Source organism: Elephas maximus, chromosome 11 (genome assembly GCF_024166365.1).
Source record: "Elephas maximus indicus isolate mEleMax1 chromosome 11, mEleMax1 primary haplotype, whole genome shotgun sequence".
In the NCBI taxonomy this organism is placed as follows: domain Eukaryota; kingdom Metazoa; phylum Chordata; class Mammalia; order Proboscidea; family Elephantidae; genus Elephas; species Elephas maximus.
In genome coordinates this window covers 57,187,853-57,202,246 of record NC_064829.1, presented here as the reverse complement: position 1 = coordinate 57,202,246, position 14,394 = coordinate 57,187,853, and the positions used below count along the sequence as shown (strand labels likewise).

At 45.0% G+C, this 14,394-nt stretch overlaps 1 protein-coding gene across 5 annotated transcripts in view; it reads right to left on the bottom strand.

Annotated features, from left to right (window-relative positions):
• CTIF (cap binding complex dependent translation initiation factor) overlaps positions 1–14,394 on the bottom strand; it is a 301,119-nt gene that overhangs the window by 266,206 nt on the left and 20,519 nt on the right. The window lies entirely within an intron of this gene.

Below are 14,394 nucleotides of genomic sequence, written 5' to 3'. Positions count from 1 at the left end.
GACCCCAGGCTTCATAGGGTCTTCAAGGCTATGACCATTCAGAAGCAGATCCTCAGGCCTTTTTTTTTTTGCAAGGAAATCTCTGGGTGGGTTCAAACCGAACTCTTTGGTTAGCAGTCGCCTGCTTAACCATTTGCACCACCCAGGACACAAAAAGGCCCATGTCAGGGAAGGGGACAGCTCCAGTAGGCCCGGCCCCTCCATAGTTACTGTGCAAATGCTTATGTCTCAAGGCTTCCCAGTATAAACGGGCAGGCCAGAGGAGCAGGAAAACACTGTGCTGTCTGAAAAGTTTCTCCCTCGGGCTGGCAGCTGGCCTGGGCAAAGACCAAACGGCCACATGTTTGGCCTTTGGGTCAGTGCTGCCGTGGCATCCACAGTTTGAGGAACACAGGCCCCTCCTCAGCCTGCGCTCTGGCCGGGGAAGTGGGCACACCTTGAGGCAGTGTGGTACAGGCCCTGCCGTCCAAGGTCAGGTAGGGACAGCCCACAAATACATATTGTTCTTAGTGAGCTCTCCTCTTTAAGGCTTAGTTCAACACCACACATTTCTGAAGCACCGTGCCTCCCTGGCATGAGCTGGGCCTTCCACAAATGTCTGCTGTTGGCTCCCTGGGGGTGAAAAGCAAGATTTGGATTCGGCAAAGCACTCTCATTTACTGAGGCCTTAATCCAGGCAGAGGCCCTTACTTCAAGTTTACCTTGGAAAGAGAACACGAAATAACGTGGTTGCTGTTCTTTACTTACTGCAGATATCCAGGGCTCGGGGCCAGGGCCGTAACCTGACAAGTACATATGCATAAAGCAGCCTTTATAAAAATATACACCAGGTAGGGAGCAATTACAATGTCCTGGTCTGGAGGGCAGAGAACTTCCCTTGAGAGCAGAGCCAGAATGAGAGGCTGGGTCTCCATCCACCACCCGCCCCCTCACTGGGGAACACGGATAAACAAAATGTGTGCTTGACAGTTGCTGGGCTGGAAGATCCTCACACCAGAACACTTCTGTTTTACTCATATCGCATTGTTGCTATCCACGTGCATCATTCTAAACCACCAAAGGCAAAGGAAAAGTGAAAATTAATCTTATTGAAGTTGACAGTGTTCACAGTAAGGAAAATTCTGAGATTTTGCCAAAAGTCTCTCTCCCCAGCTAGCTTTGTGGGAAAAAGCATGGGGTTTGGAGTCTCTCGGGCTGAACTGGAGTTCTGGCTCTGTCCCTCAGCTTCGTAACCCTTGCCTCACAGAATTGCTATGCAAGTACATAATAAAAGATGTAAAGTCCCTAAAACTACCAGTTGTTGTTGAGTCAGCTCTCATTCATGGTGACCCCACGTGTGTCAGAGTAGAACTGTGCTCCATAGGGTTTTTAATGGCTGTGATTTTTCAAAAGTAGAGCACCAGGCCTTTCTTCTCAGGTACCACTGGGTAGACTTGAACCTCCAACCTTCTGATTACCAGCCAAGCAAGGTAACTGCACCACCAAGGGACATAAAACCCCTGGTGGACATTAAAGACTCAAGACAAGTTAGCTCCCCTCGTGCCTAACTAAACTTGAGCCCTACCTGCTGACCCTGACCCATGGCCCGCTTAGCCATCTCAGGAGGAGGAGATGGGACTTTCCTCCTGCGTCTCCAGATCCCTGCCTGTCTCCAGGAGTCCTGGCAACAGAGGATTCAGAAAGGGAATGTATCTTGAGGCAACCATGTTCGAAGGAAGCCCAAGCTAACCGTATAGAGATGCCACATAGAGAAAAATTAAGGATCTCAGGTGACGGCAAGCAGCAAGCTACCCTGGGCTGCTGACACATGGAACAGAGGTGAGCTGAGGGATCCTCCTCCACCACACCCTGCCCAAACTGCAGAATTTACCACAATAAAAAGGTGGTTGTTTCAAGCCACTAATTTTTGTTTAATTTTTATTGGATAACTGAAGCAGAGAGTGATATAAGCTATGGAGAAAAAACAAAACTGAGAAGGGAAACGGAGAGTTCTGGGGCAGGTGGGTGCAACTTTAAACAGGGTAGTCAAAGAATGACATAAGCCCATTCACCCCAGTGCAACTTGGAAAGAAAAAGAAAACACAGTTATTCCCAATTGGGTGCAACTCCCAGCAGCCAACATCTGCCCAAAGGGGAAAAGATCCTCCCTCTTGTGGATGACGGCAGGAAGCCTGCCCTGGCAGGAAGGAGCTTGAAGACAGTTTGGGGAAGGACCGGCAAGGACGAGGTGAGGTGAGGTTCTTCTCAGCAAGAGGCAAGAGGAGCTGAGCCCGGATGCGCTGACTGCCAACCAGACCCGGGGGGCCGCCTGTGACCCTGCAAGACCCAGCACTGTTGGGGATGCCACTCCCCGTGCAACAGTGCCGGCCCCCTGGGGATGTCAGGAGAGCCCAGGACAGCCTGACACAATGCAGCACCAGGTAAGCAGGAAGTAGGAGATACTCATGTATTTATTGCTCAGTGATCTACCAGCCCTGTGCCTGCACGGTGGTGGGCACCCAGCAGATTTGCTGTATGGGTGTCTGAATGAGGCCCTGTTTGCTGGACCCAATCTAATGACACCCTCTGCCAAGCACCACCTGTCACCACGTGTCACAGCAATCTGCATTTCACAGGCTCCCCATCATCTGGTTCAGTTGTCTCCAAAGTGGGGTACCTGAGTGACTCACTGGGACAGGAGAATATTAAAAATTTTGCTTTTTGTATCTTATCCTTCAAAATGTCTTTTAATATTTTTTGTTTGTTTAATTTTTATTGTGCTTTAAGTGAAAGCTTACAAATCAAGTCAGTCTCTCATACAAAAATTTATATACACCTTGTTATATACGCCTTTTTTTTTATATATATACGCCTAGGCAGCTCTGGTGGCATAGTGGTTAAGTGCTATGGCTGTTAACCAAGAGGTTGGCAGTTCAAATCCACCAGGTGCTCCTTGGAAACTATATGGGGCAGTTCTACTCTGTCCTGTAGGGTCGCTATGAGTCGGAAAGGGACTCAACAGCAGTGGGTGGGTTATATATGCCTAGTTGCTCTCCCCCTAAGGAGACAGCACATTCCTTTCTACTCTCTATTTTCGTGTCCATTTGGCCAGCTTCTGACCCCCTCTGCCTTCTCATCTCTCCTCCAGACAGGATTTGCCCATATAGTCTCATGTGTCTACTTGATCCAAGAAGCTCACTCCTCACCAGTATAATTTTCCATCCCATAGTCCAGTCCAATCCCTGTCTGAAGAGTTGGCTTTGAGAATGGTTCCTGTCTTGGGCTAACAGCAGGTTTGGGGACCATGACCTCCAGGGTCCTTCTAGTCTCAGTCAGACTATTAAGTCTGGTCTTTTTACGAGAATTTGGGGTCTGCATTCCACTGCTCTCCTGCTCCCTCAGGGATTCTCTGTTGTGTTCCCTGTCAGGGCAGTCATCGATTGTAGCCAGGCACCATCTAGTTCTTCTGGTCTCAGGCTGATGTAGTCTCTGATTTATGTGGCTCTTTCTGTTTCTTGGGCTCATAATTACCTTATATCTTTGATGTTGTTCATTCTCCTTTGATCCAGGTGGGTTGAGACCAACTGATGCATCTTAGATGGCCGCTTGCTAGCGTTTAAGACCCCAGACACTATTCTCCAAAGTGGGATGCAGAATGTTTTCTTAATAGATTTTATTATGCCAATTGACTTAGATGTCCCCTGAAACCATGGTCCCCAAACCCTTGCCCCTGCTACACTGGCCTTTGAAGCGTTCAGTTTATTCAGGAAACTTCTTTGCCTTTGGTTTAGTCCAGTTTCTTTTGATATTTTTTAAAAAAATACATACAGTACATATTATTGGGGAGTCGCTGGGTGGCACAAACAGTAAAGCACTCATCTACTAACCAAAAGATTGGCAGTTTGAGTTCACCTGAAGAGGCCTCAGAAGAAAGGTCTGGTAATCTACTTCCAAAAAATCAGCCACTGAAAATCTATACGGGCACAGTTCTACGCTGACACACTTGAGGTCACCATGCTTTGTTTATATGTTAGCACAGTGATACATGTACCTAACGCATAAAAAATAAATACACACATAATGAGGCAAGTGCATCGTGAGCCAAGTGCACCAATCTGTTTTTTCCTGCTGAGGCAAGCCATTTTGGAGACTGCTGGCCTAGATCACAGAGGACACAGGGCCAGGCAAGGGATGTGAATAAATGGGACAGGGGTCGGAGGTCATGCTCTGCCTGCCTTTCAGGCTTGCACATTCCGATGTTGTAAATGCTGCTTTGGCTTACACAGGTCTGTGGGCTGGGCCAGACTTGGCCAGTGGCTGCCAGTTGGTGATTTTGAAGCCCCAGTACTCCTTAATACAGTCTGGGGCAGCCTTCCTGCTCTGGACACAGGGCTCTGCATCCTCGCAGACCACCCTCAGCCACATATTGTCCACCTCTGAGAAGAAAGTCTGCTCTCCCCCTCTGGCCTCTGCACATGCTAGTTCCCCAAGCGGAGGAATGCCAACTAATCCTCTTTATCTACCTCGCCAACACCTTCCTCTAGAGCCAGCTCAGATGTCTCCTCCAGGGTGGCATACCACCCCATATCAACAGCATTAAACCCTGCACGGTTACAATGTGGGCTCTGGCACTGAACTAGCCTAGGCCAGGGCCTGCTTCCACCATCTACCAGCTGTGCAATCTTGGGCTAGCTAATCAACCTCTGTGAGCCTCAGTTTCCTCAATTTTAAAATAAGGGGACTAAACCTTACCTCGTCTGGGCACTGGGTAGATTACAAGTAAACGAAGAGGCTGGCACTAGGCCCTCAGGAAATCCTGACTCCTCTGCTCTGTGTCCCCACGGTCTCTATTTACTTGCACTGGTCTTGGCTCTATAAGCCAGGAGCCATGTATTATCACCTATGAACCCTCAGTCTGCACAATGCCCCGCTCAGAGCTGGTACTCAATCACTGACCATTAGACACAGAAGACTGAAAACAACCCAAATGGCCAAAAATGGGGGCTGCTGAATGAACTAAGGTGTAGCCATATAATAGAACATCACACAGCAGGGACGAAATGAGGACAATCGCTATGTGCTGATATGGAGGCAGCTACAAAATATTCTGTACCTTTGATGTAAAGCAAACCAAACCAAACCCAGTGCCTTCGAGTCAATTCCGACTCATAGTGACCCTATAGGACAGAGTAGAATTGCCCCATAGAGTTTCCAAGGAGCACCTGGCAGATTCGAACTGCCGATCCTTTGGTTAGCAGCCGTAGCACTTAACCACTATGCCACCAGGGACATAGTTTTTTTTTGGCCCTTGATGTAAGAAAGGGAAAAATAAGAACATACGCCTTGTGCATGAAGAAATACTGAAAGCAGAAACAAACTATTACAAAAAGTGCTACCTATTTTTTTTTAAGAAGATCTTATCGTCACAGATATATAATGATTTATTTATGAATGAAATATAAGATGTCTGGGGTTTGCTTAAAATAATACATGGATAGGGGAGTGGAGGGCAGAAGAAAAGAACCAAGCTTGGCCACAGGAAGATAATCGAGGAAGCTGGGTGATGGGTTCACAGTGGTTCATTATACTGATCTACCTACTTTCGCATCTGTTTGAAATTTTCAATAATGTTGTTGTTGTTAGGTGTCATTCAGTCGGCTCTGACTCAGCGACCCTATGTACAACACAACGCAACACTGCCCAGTCCTGTACCATCCTCACAATCATTGCTATTATGCTTTTTTAAAAAACTTGGCTACCTACAAGAGGGGGCGGAAGCAAGAAGGAAGAGGGTGGATGGAGTCTGGGTAGGAACAATAATTTGCAGAGCATATCTTTTTTTTTTTTAAATTGTTGTTCTTGTTAGTTGCTGTTGAGTTGATTCTGACTCATGACGACCCCATGTGTTGCAAAGTAAAACTGCTCCACAGGGTTTTCTTGGCTGTAACCTTAACGGAAGCAGATCACCAAGCTATTCTTCTGTGACCCCATGGCTTAAACCACGGGTGGGTTTAACTGTCAATCCTTAGGTTAGCAGGTGGGTGCAAACTTAAAAGTGTCCGATTCAGTGGGATTTAGTACATTCATATTGTTGCACAGCCACTACCACTATCTAGTTGCAAAACATTTTCATCATCCCAAAAGAAAACCCCATATCTATTAAGTAGTCATACCCCTTCCCCACCCCAACTCCAGGCCCTGAAAACCACCAATATGCTTTCTGTCTCTATGGATTGACCTATTCCAGATATTTCATATAAATGGAATCATACAATATGTGACCTTTTGTGCCTGGCTTCTTTCACTTAGCATAAGTTTTCAAGGTTCACCCACAATGTAGCCTGTAGCATGTATCAGTACTTCATTCTTTTTTTGTGGCTGAATAGTATGCCATCGCAGGTTTATACCACATTTTGTTTTTCCATTCATCTACTGATGGACATCTGGGTTGTTTCCAGAGCACATCTTTTTCTCCCCGCTCCCCTTCCCCCACTTTTTTTTTTAAACTGTGCTTTAGGTCAAAGTTTACAGACCAAATTTGTTTCTCATTAAACAATTAATACGCATATTGTTTTGCATATTGGTTGCCAGCCCCTGCAATGTGTCAACACTTTCCCCTTCTCAACCTTGGGGTCCCCATTTCCATTTGTCCAGGTTTCCTGTCCCCTCCTGCCTTCTTGTCCTTGTCCCTGGGCTGATGTGCCCATTTAGTCTCCTACACATGGCTGAACTACGAGTTACTGTTTGTTTTATGGGCCTGTCTAATCTTTGGCTGAAGGCTGAGCCTCAGGAGAGACTTCAGCACTGAGTTTAAAAGGTGCCCAGGGGCCTTATTCTCAGGGTTTCTCCAGTCTCTGTCAAACCAGTGAGTCTGATCTTTTTTGTGTGTGTGTTTCAATTTTGTTCTACATTTTTCTCCAGCTCTGTCCGGGACCCTCTATTGTGATCCCTGTCAGAGCAGTCAGTGTGGGTAGCTGGGAACCATCTAATTGTGCTGGGCTCAGTCTGGTGGAGGTTGTGGTAGTTGTGGTCCATTAGTCCTTTAGACTAATCTTTCCCTTGTCTATGGTTTTCTTCATTCTCCCTTGTTCCAGACAGGGTGGGACCAGTAGACTTATCCTAGATGGTCACTCACAAGCTTCTAAGACCCCAAACGCTACTCACCAAAGTAGGATATAGAACATTTTCTTTAAAAAGTATATTATGCCAATTGAGCTAGATGTCCCTTGAGACCATGGTCCCCAACCCTCAACCCAGTAACTGGGTCCCTCAGGGAGTCTGAATGTGTCTATGAATCTTCTTGGTCAAGTTTGGCTGATTTCCCCAGTACTTTACCAAAGTTACCACTTATCTACTGTCTAGTTAGTGTTTTCCTTTCCCACTCCTCCCCTCCCTCATAACCATCAAAGATTGTTTCTTTTGGTGTGTAAACCTTTTCATGGGTTGTTATAATAGTGGTCTCATATAGCATTTGTCCTTTTGTAATTGACTTATTTCACTCAGCATAATGCCCTCCAGATTCATCCATGTTGTGAGATGTTTCCCAAATTGATCATTGTTCTCTATCATTTCATAGTATTCCATGTGTGTATGTACCATAGTTTATCCATTCACCTGTTGATGGACACTTAGGCTGTGTCCATCTTTTTGCTCTTGTGAATAATGCTGCAATGAACATGGGTATGCACATGTCTATTTGTGTGATGGCTCTTATTTCTCTAGGATATATATTCCTAGGAGTGGGACTGCTGGACCGTATGGTATTTCTATTTCTTGCTTTTTAAGGAAGTGCCATGTTGTTTTCCAAAATGGTTGTACCATTTTGCAATCCCACCAGCAGTACACAAGAGTTCCAATCTCCCCACAGCCTCTCCAACATTTGTCATTTTTTGTTTTTTTGATTAGTGCCAGTAATGTTGGGGTGAGATGGTATCTTATTGTAGCTTTGATTTGCATCTCCCTTCTTTTTTTAATAGGTAGTAATGTTGAGCATTTCCTCATTTGTCTGTTAGCCACCTGAATGTCTTCTTTGGTGAACTGTCTGTTCATATGCTTTGCCCGTTTTTTAATTGGATTATTTGTCTTTTTGTTGTTGAGGCGTTGGATTTTCCTGTAGATATTAGACATTAGACTTTTGTCAGATGTTATAGCCAAAATTTTTTTTCCCAGTCTGTAGGTTCTCTTTTTACTCTTTCGGTAAAGTCTTTTGATAAGCATAAGTGTTTAACTTTTAGAAGATCCCAGTTATCTAGCTTATCTTCCGGTGTTTGTGTATTGTCAGCTGTGGTTTGTATCCTATTTACACCATATATTAGGGCTCCTAGCATTGACCAAATTGCTTCTTCCATGATCTTTTTCGTTTTAGATTTTATATTTAAGTCTTTGATCCATTTCGAGTTAGTTTTCGCGTATGGTGTAAGGTATAGTCCTGTTTGTGTTTTTACAGATGGACATACAGTGCTGTCAGCAACATTTGTTAAAGACTGCCTTTTCCCCCATTTAATGGACTTAGGACCTTTGACAAAGATCAGGTAAATGAATTTACATCTGAGTTCTTGATTCTGTTCCATTAGTCAATGTTTCAATGTGTCTGTCGTTGTACCAGTACTAGGCTGTCCTGACTACCAGCTGTATAGTAGATTCTAAGGTCAGGTAGTATGAGGCCTCCTACTTTGTTCTTCTTCAATAATGCTTTACTTATCCGGGCCCTCTTTCCTTCCCATAGAAAGTTAATGATTAGTTTTTCCATCTCTTTGAAGAATGCTGCTGGTATTTGGATCAGGATTGCTTTGTATTTGTAGATTGCTTTGGGTAGAACTGACATTTTCATAATGTTGAGCCAGAGCACATCTTTTTATTTTTATTTCATTTTGGACATTGTAAATGCATTGCCTCTTCAAAAGAATTTTTTAAGTTAAATTTCTAATCGACAATGAATATGGACCAAGTGAAGGCAAGATGATGACACAAAGGGCAGATTCATTAAAAATCCAAGAAGCTTGGCAAAAACAGTAAGAAAGTATTCAAAATATAAAAGGAAAATGGAGAATAAAGTATTAATAAACTATAATTACTTGTATTTTGGGTATGTGGTTACACCAATTTATAAGTCCTTCAAGCATGAAACAACTATTTGAGGATCTTTTAAGGCAAAGAGTTGGGAGAGTGCGAGATGAACCCGGGCTGGGTTGGGGAGATGGGGCTGGACTGCGAGAGTCTCCAGGCCAGGCCAGAGCCAGGGTGTGATAACATTTGTCACTGCCACACGTTGACCACAGACTGTTCCCAAGTTCCTCACCTCCCTAACTACATCGTTCTCCCTTCTGCTGGGGCTGAGGCTTCAACTCTTGTGCCCACCTGGAGCACTCAAAACCCTGGAGCATTGGGCAGCTGGTAAAGTGGATGCTTTTTGATTGACCAAGAGCAGCCCACCTTGGGATCCCAGGGAGAGTTTGGGGCAGGGATTGTCACATCATTTCCCAGGGAGGTAGCCCTTAGTGCAGAACAGCGAACGGTGCTCTTTTCAATGTTTCTGTGTTTTGAGTTGAAATTCACTTAACATAAAATTAACCATTTAAACCACTTTGAAGTAAACAATTCAGTGGCATTTAATATATTCACAATGTTGAACAATCATTACCTCTAATTCCAAAACATTTTCATCATCCCAAAGGGAAACCCTATACCCATTAAGCAGTCACTCCCCATTACTGCTTCCCCCCAATCCCTGTCTCTATAGATTTTTCTATTCTGGACATTCCATATAATTGGAATCATACAGTATGTGACCTTTGTGTCACTTATTTCACTTAGCGTAATCATTCCAAGGTTCATCCATGTTGTAGCATATATCCGAACTTTATTTCACTTTATTATTGAATAATATTCTACTGCATGTATATACCACATTTTGTTTATTCATTCAACTGTTGATGGCCACTTGAGTTGCTTCCACAGTTTTGCTATTGTGAATAGTGCTGATATGAGCATTTGTGTACAAGTATTTGTTTGAGGGAGCCCTGGCAGCACAGTGGTTAAGAACTATGGCTGCTAACTTAAAGGTAGGCAGTTTGAATCTACCAGTTCTTCCTCGTAACCCCTATGGGGCAGTTCTACTCTGTCCTAGAGTCACTGTGAGTCAGAATTGACTCTTCGGCAACAGGTTATTTTGTTTGTTTGTTTTTTTAATTTGTTCGAGTATCTACTTTCAATTCTTTCGGATATACACTTAGGAGGAGAATTGCTGGGTCATATGGTAATTCCATGCTTAACTTTTTGAGGAACTGTCAAACTCTTTTCCACAACGGCTGAGCCATTTTACATTTCCACTAGCAACATACAAGGGTTCCAATTTCTCCACTTCCTCGTCAACACTTATTTTCCTTTTTTTAAAATTATAGTCAACCTATAATTAAACCAGTGGGTGTGAAGTAGTAATCTTACTGTGGTTTCAATCTGTATATCCCTTATGACTGATGAATGGAGTCTCTGAGTGGTACAAACAGTTAATTGCATGACTGCTAACGAAAAGGTTGGCGGTTCGAACTCATCCAGAGGCACCTTGAAAGAAAAGCCTGACAATATGCTTCCAAAAGGTCACAGCCTTGAAAACCCTACGTAGCAGCTCTACTCTGCAACACATGGAGTCACCATGAGTTGGAATCCACCCAACAGCGACTGTTTGTTTTTCTTTGGAATGACTAATGATGTTGACCATCTTTTCATACGCTTGCTGGCCATTTGTCTATCTTCTTTGGAGAAATGTCTATTTAAATTACTTTGCCCAAATTTTAATCGGGTTATTTTTGTTTTCGTTGTTGAATTCTAAGAGTTTTTTTATATATTCTGGATATTAGATTATTATCAGATATACAATTTGCAAATATTTTCTCCCATTCTCTAGGCTGTCTTTTCACTTTCTTGTTAATGTCACTCGCTTTTACACTGGCTCCTCAGTAAAAATTATTTTGAAAAGCTGCATTTGCTATTTTATTTATTAAAAAAATCTGTAAACACAATTTCAGGAGGAAGAGCACCAGGCTTAGTCAGGAGATCCAGTTTTAGGTACAGTTCTGACCCTGGGTGAGTTATCTGTCCATTTTCCAAATGGAATAATTTTTGCTCCTCCCCATATCTTAGCATATTAAGATGGTCCAGAGTTTATAAGGCTTTGAAGCCTTCAGAAGAAAGATGCCTGTAAACACAAGGGCATATTATGATTCCTTGGCTTGGTGGAGGTGGGGCCTATGAGAGAAGTCAGTATATATAACTGAGCTCAGAAACATAACCTCATCTTCTAGACTTCATCAAAAGAAAAAGGAAGAGACTCTGAGAAGCCAGATGAGCTATGTGCAACCATCACAAACTTCCATTTATACAGTTATGTAAGTCTATTATCTCATTCGATCCTTGCCTCAAATTTGCAGTGGCATCATTATTCTTTCTGAAGAGGGGGAAATTGAGGCTCAAAGAAGATAAGTAGGTGACTTCTCTGAGTGAGAAGTAGAGCCAGAGTTCTAAAGCAGGGTGGGGAGCGGGGAGACCAGCCCCTAGGAGACCACAGATTGAGGCAAGGAGCTCCAAGGGAAGCCAGAAATGCAGGGGATGCTGGAGGTTCTGAAATTGCAGCCCTGGGAAAGGGTCAGAAATGGGAGCTTGTCCCCTCCTAGATAATGCCTGAGCCCCGCAGTCTCAGATCATGCCCTCAAAACCCTCCTGCATTGCTATGAGTCTAAGTCCAAGTCCTCACACAGGCCTATAAGATCTGCCCATGACCTCACTGGCCTGGTGGCCTATTGCTCTCCCCTGGCTCATCCTCTCTGGCCCCACTGGCCACCAGGCTGATGCTCACCATCCCTCCCATCTCCTCCCTTACTTCCTCTGGGCTCTGCTCAGGAAGGCCTTCCTTACCACCCAGAGTCACCACTCCCCTCCCACCCTTGACCCAGCTTTAGTCTTCTATCTATCCTTGCCTTTGAGCGCTTGTCTCTGGTAGGTGAGCTACAGGGTGGGGTTGGGGGGGTTGTCTCCACTGCTCATTGCTGCCCCCCGGCAGCTGGGATAGAACTTGGCATATTGTAGTAAATACTGGCTGCTGAATGAGTGAATTTCTCCTTCCCTTACACACCACACTTTCCCCTCTCGACAGCTTTATTCCTCTCTGTGTGTTTACCTGTTGACACTCACTGTAGAAGTAGTAAGTAGGGCAAGGCTGGTGGCCAGTGACTGCAGCCTCAGTCTATAAAATGGGCTGGCCACACTCGCTGCTGGTGAAAAAGCCCACAGAGTACACCAAGGTCCCTGATTGAAGGGCACCATTTTCCCACAAACCATCATTAGTTCAGTTCTATAAGCAGCCTCAGCTGACCCCAGCCTCCTGGTCAACTCACCCTAGCAAAGGAATGTGCACAGCTTCAGAAGGCTGGACCCAGAGACTCACACAAAGTTGCACCCGTGGGCCCACCCATTCCACCTTGCATGCGGGTTATCTGGGCATGGGTTTTTATCTGCATTAAGAAATGGGGTGTCCACGCCACATGATCCATCTGTCCCCCACAGTATTTACACGTAATAGGGGGAGAGGGGTCACTACTACTACTACTACCCCTCCTAAGAGGTCACATTTACTGTGTGCCTGGCACTGCCCTAAGCACTCGACATGTAGCAGCTCATTTAAACCTCATGGTGGCCCTAAGGGAGGAGGCCTGGTGGCATAGTGATTAAGCACTCGGCTGCTAACCGAAAGGTTGGTGGTTCAAACCCACCAGCTGCTGCATGGGAGAAAGATGTGGCAGTCTGTTTCCATAAAGATTTACAGCCTTGGAAACAGTATGGGACAGTTCTACCCTGCCCTATAGGGTCACTATGAGTTGGAATCGACTCAACAGCAATGGGTTTGGTTTATGGGAGTAATCCTATGACATAGGTACCATCATTATCCCCATTTTGCAGATGAGGGAACTCAAGCACAGAGCCCTGTTCCTGTTTTCTAAGGCTGGCTCTGTGATATAGGAGAAAGAACACAGATTTAGAGTAGAGGATGTGGCCTCTGGTCCTGGTGTCATCTGCAAGGTCCTGGATGAGACTTCTAGTTTCTCAGAGTATCTATGTAAAGTGGCAATAGTAAGACCTGCCTACTCCCCATGTGGGGTCCTGGTGGCGCAGTGGTTAAGAGCTTGGCTGCTAATCAAAAATCGGCAGTTCAAATCTACCAGCTGTTCCTTGGAAACACTATGGGGCAGTTCTACTCTGTCCTACAGGGTCTCTGTGAGTTGGAATTGACTTGACAGCAACAGGCAACAGGTAACTCCTCAAACTGGGGGTCACTGGTGGTTCAGTGATAGGATTCTCACCTCACATCCAGGAAGCACAGACTAAAACTAAGTGTTCTGTGACATGAACATGTTGCTAAGGAAGACGGTGACAGGACAGAGCTTTGGGGCTTGGGATCTACGGGAAACAGGTTCCAAAGTCTTCACATCACGAGAGGAACAAAGGAGGTGACATCAGTAAGAAACTGGACTTGAAAAAATTATAACATAATTATAAACCAAGCCAATTGCTACTTGTGGGGGAAAATGAAAGTGACATAATATGCAAAAATTAACACGGTATTCAAGTGACTGGATTGAGAAGATTCCTCCCTTAAAATGTGTTTTAATGCAATAGTGGCACCCTATTTTCAACAACATCTCTTTAAGTTGTTAAAGGCACACCTACACAATCACGCACACTGAGTATCTTAAATGAGAACCAAACTTCCATCTTCCAAAATATCCTCCCAAATTAAATGGCTCCGTTTTATTCAAGTACCTGCTGCTTTCTGTCAATAGTTAATTTTGAGATGAACGAGCTCAAATATTCTCCCTGGGATAAGCTGGAGGACAGACAAGCTTTGAGGACCTTCAGAGGCCTGGGGGGTGTTGTCCAAAGCCTATGAAGCTGCCCCAGCCTTGTGGCACCAATCTGTACTCCACCCACCCCCACGCCTACCCCCAGCAGGGCCCTTCCTCCAGACATGGGGAGTCACACCTGCCTCCAAGGGCCTCAGGTATCTTGCTTGCAGTTCCCATAACTCCAGACGCAGGCAAAGCATCTGGGAAAAGAAGGGACACCACCCACTTCTACAAAAGCCCCTTGGTGCAGAACAATCTTCTGGCCTCTGGGATGCTCAGTTACCAGCTCTAGCTCCCCCTGAGAGAGTCAGGAAGGGCCCCAGGGAGAGTGGCTACCGGAGGGGTGGGCAGAAAAGCTGTCTCCTGAAAACAAGGAAGACCTCAATTTGGAGAAACCCGGAGAAGGCCAAGAGTGCCTGAAAGCAGCTGAAAAGAAATTAGAAGACTTTAGAAAAGGCTTTCCCCCAAACCAAAACTCTCGGCTGAGAAGTCACTGGGATCCTGGGTTGGCAGTTAGAGT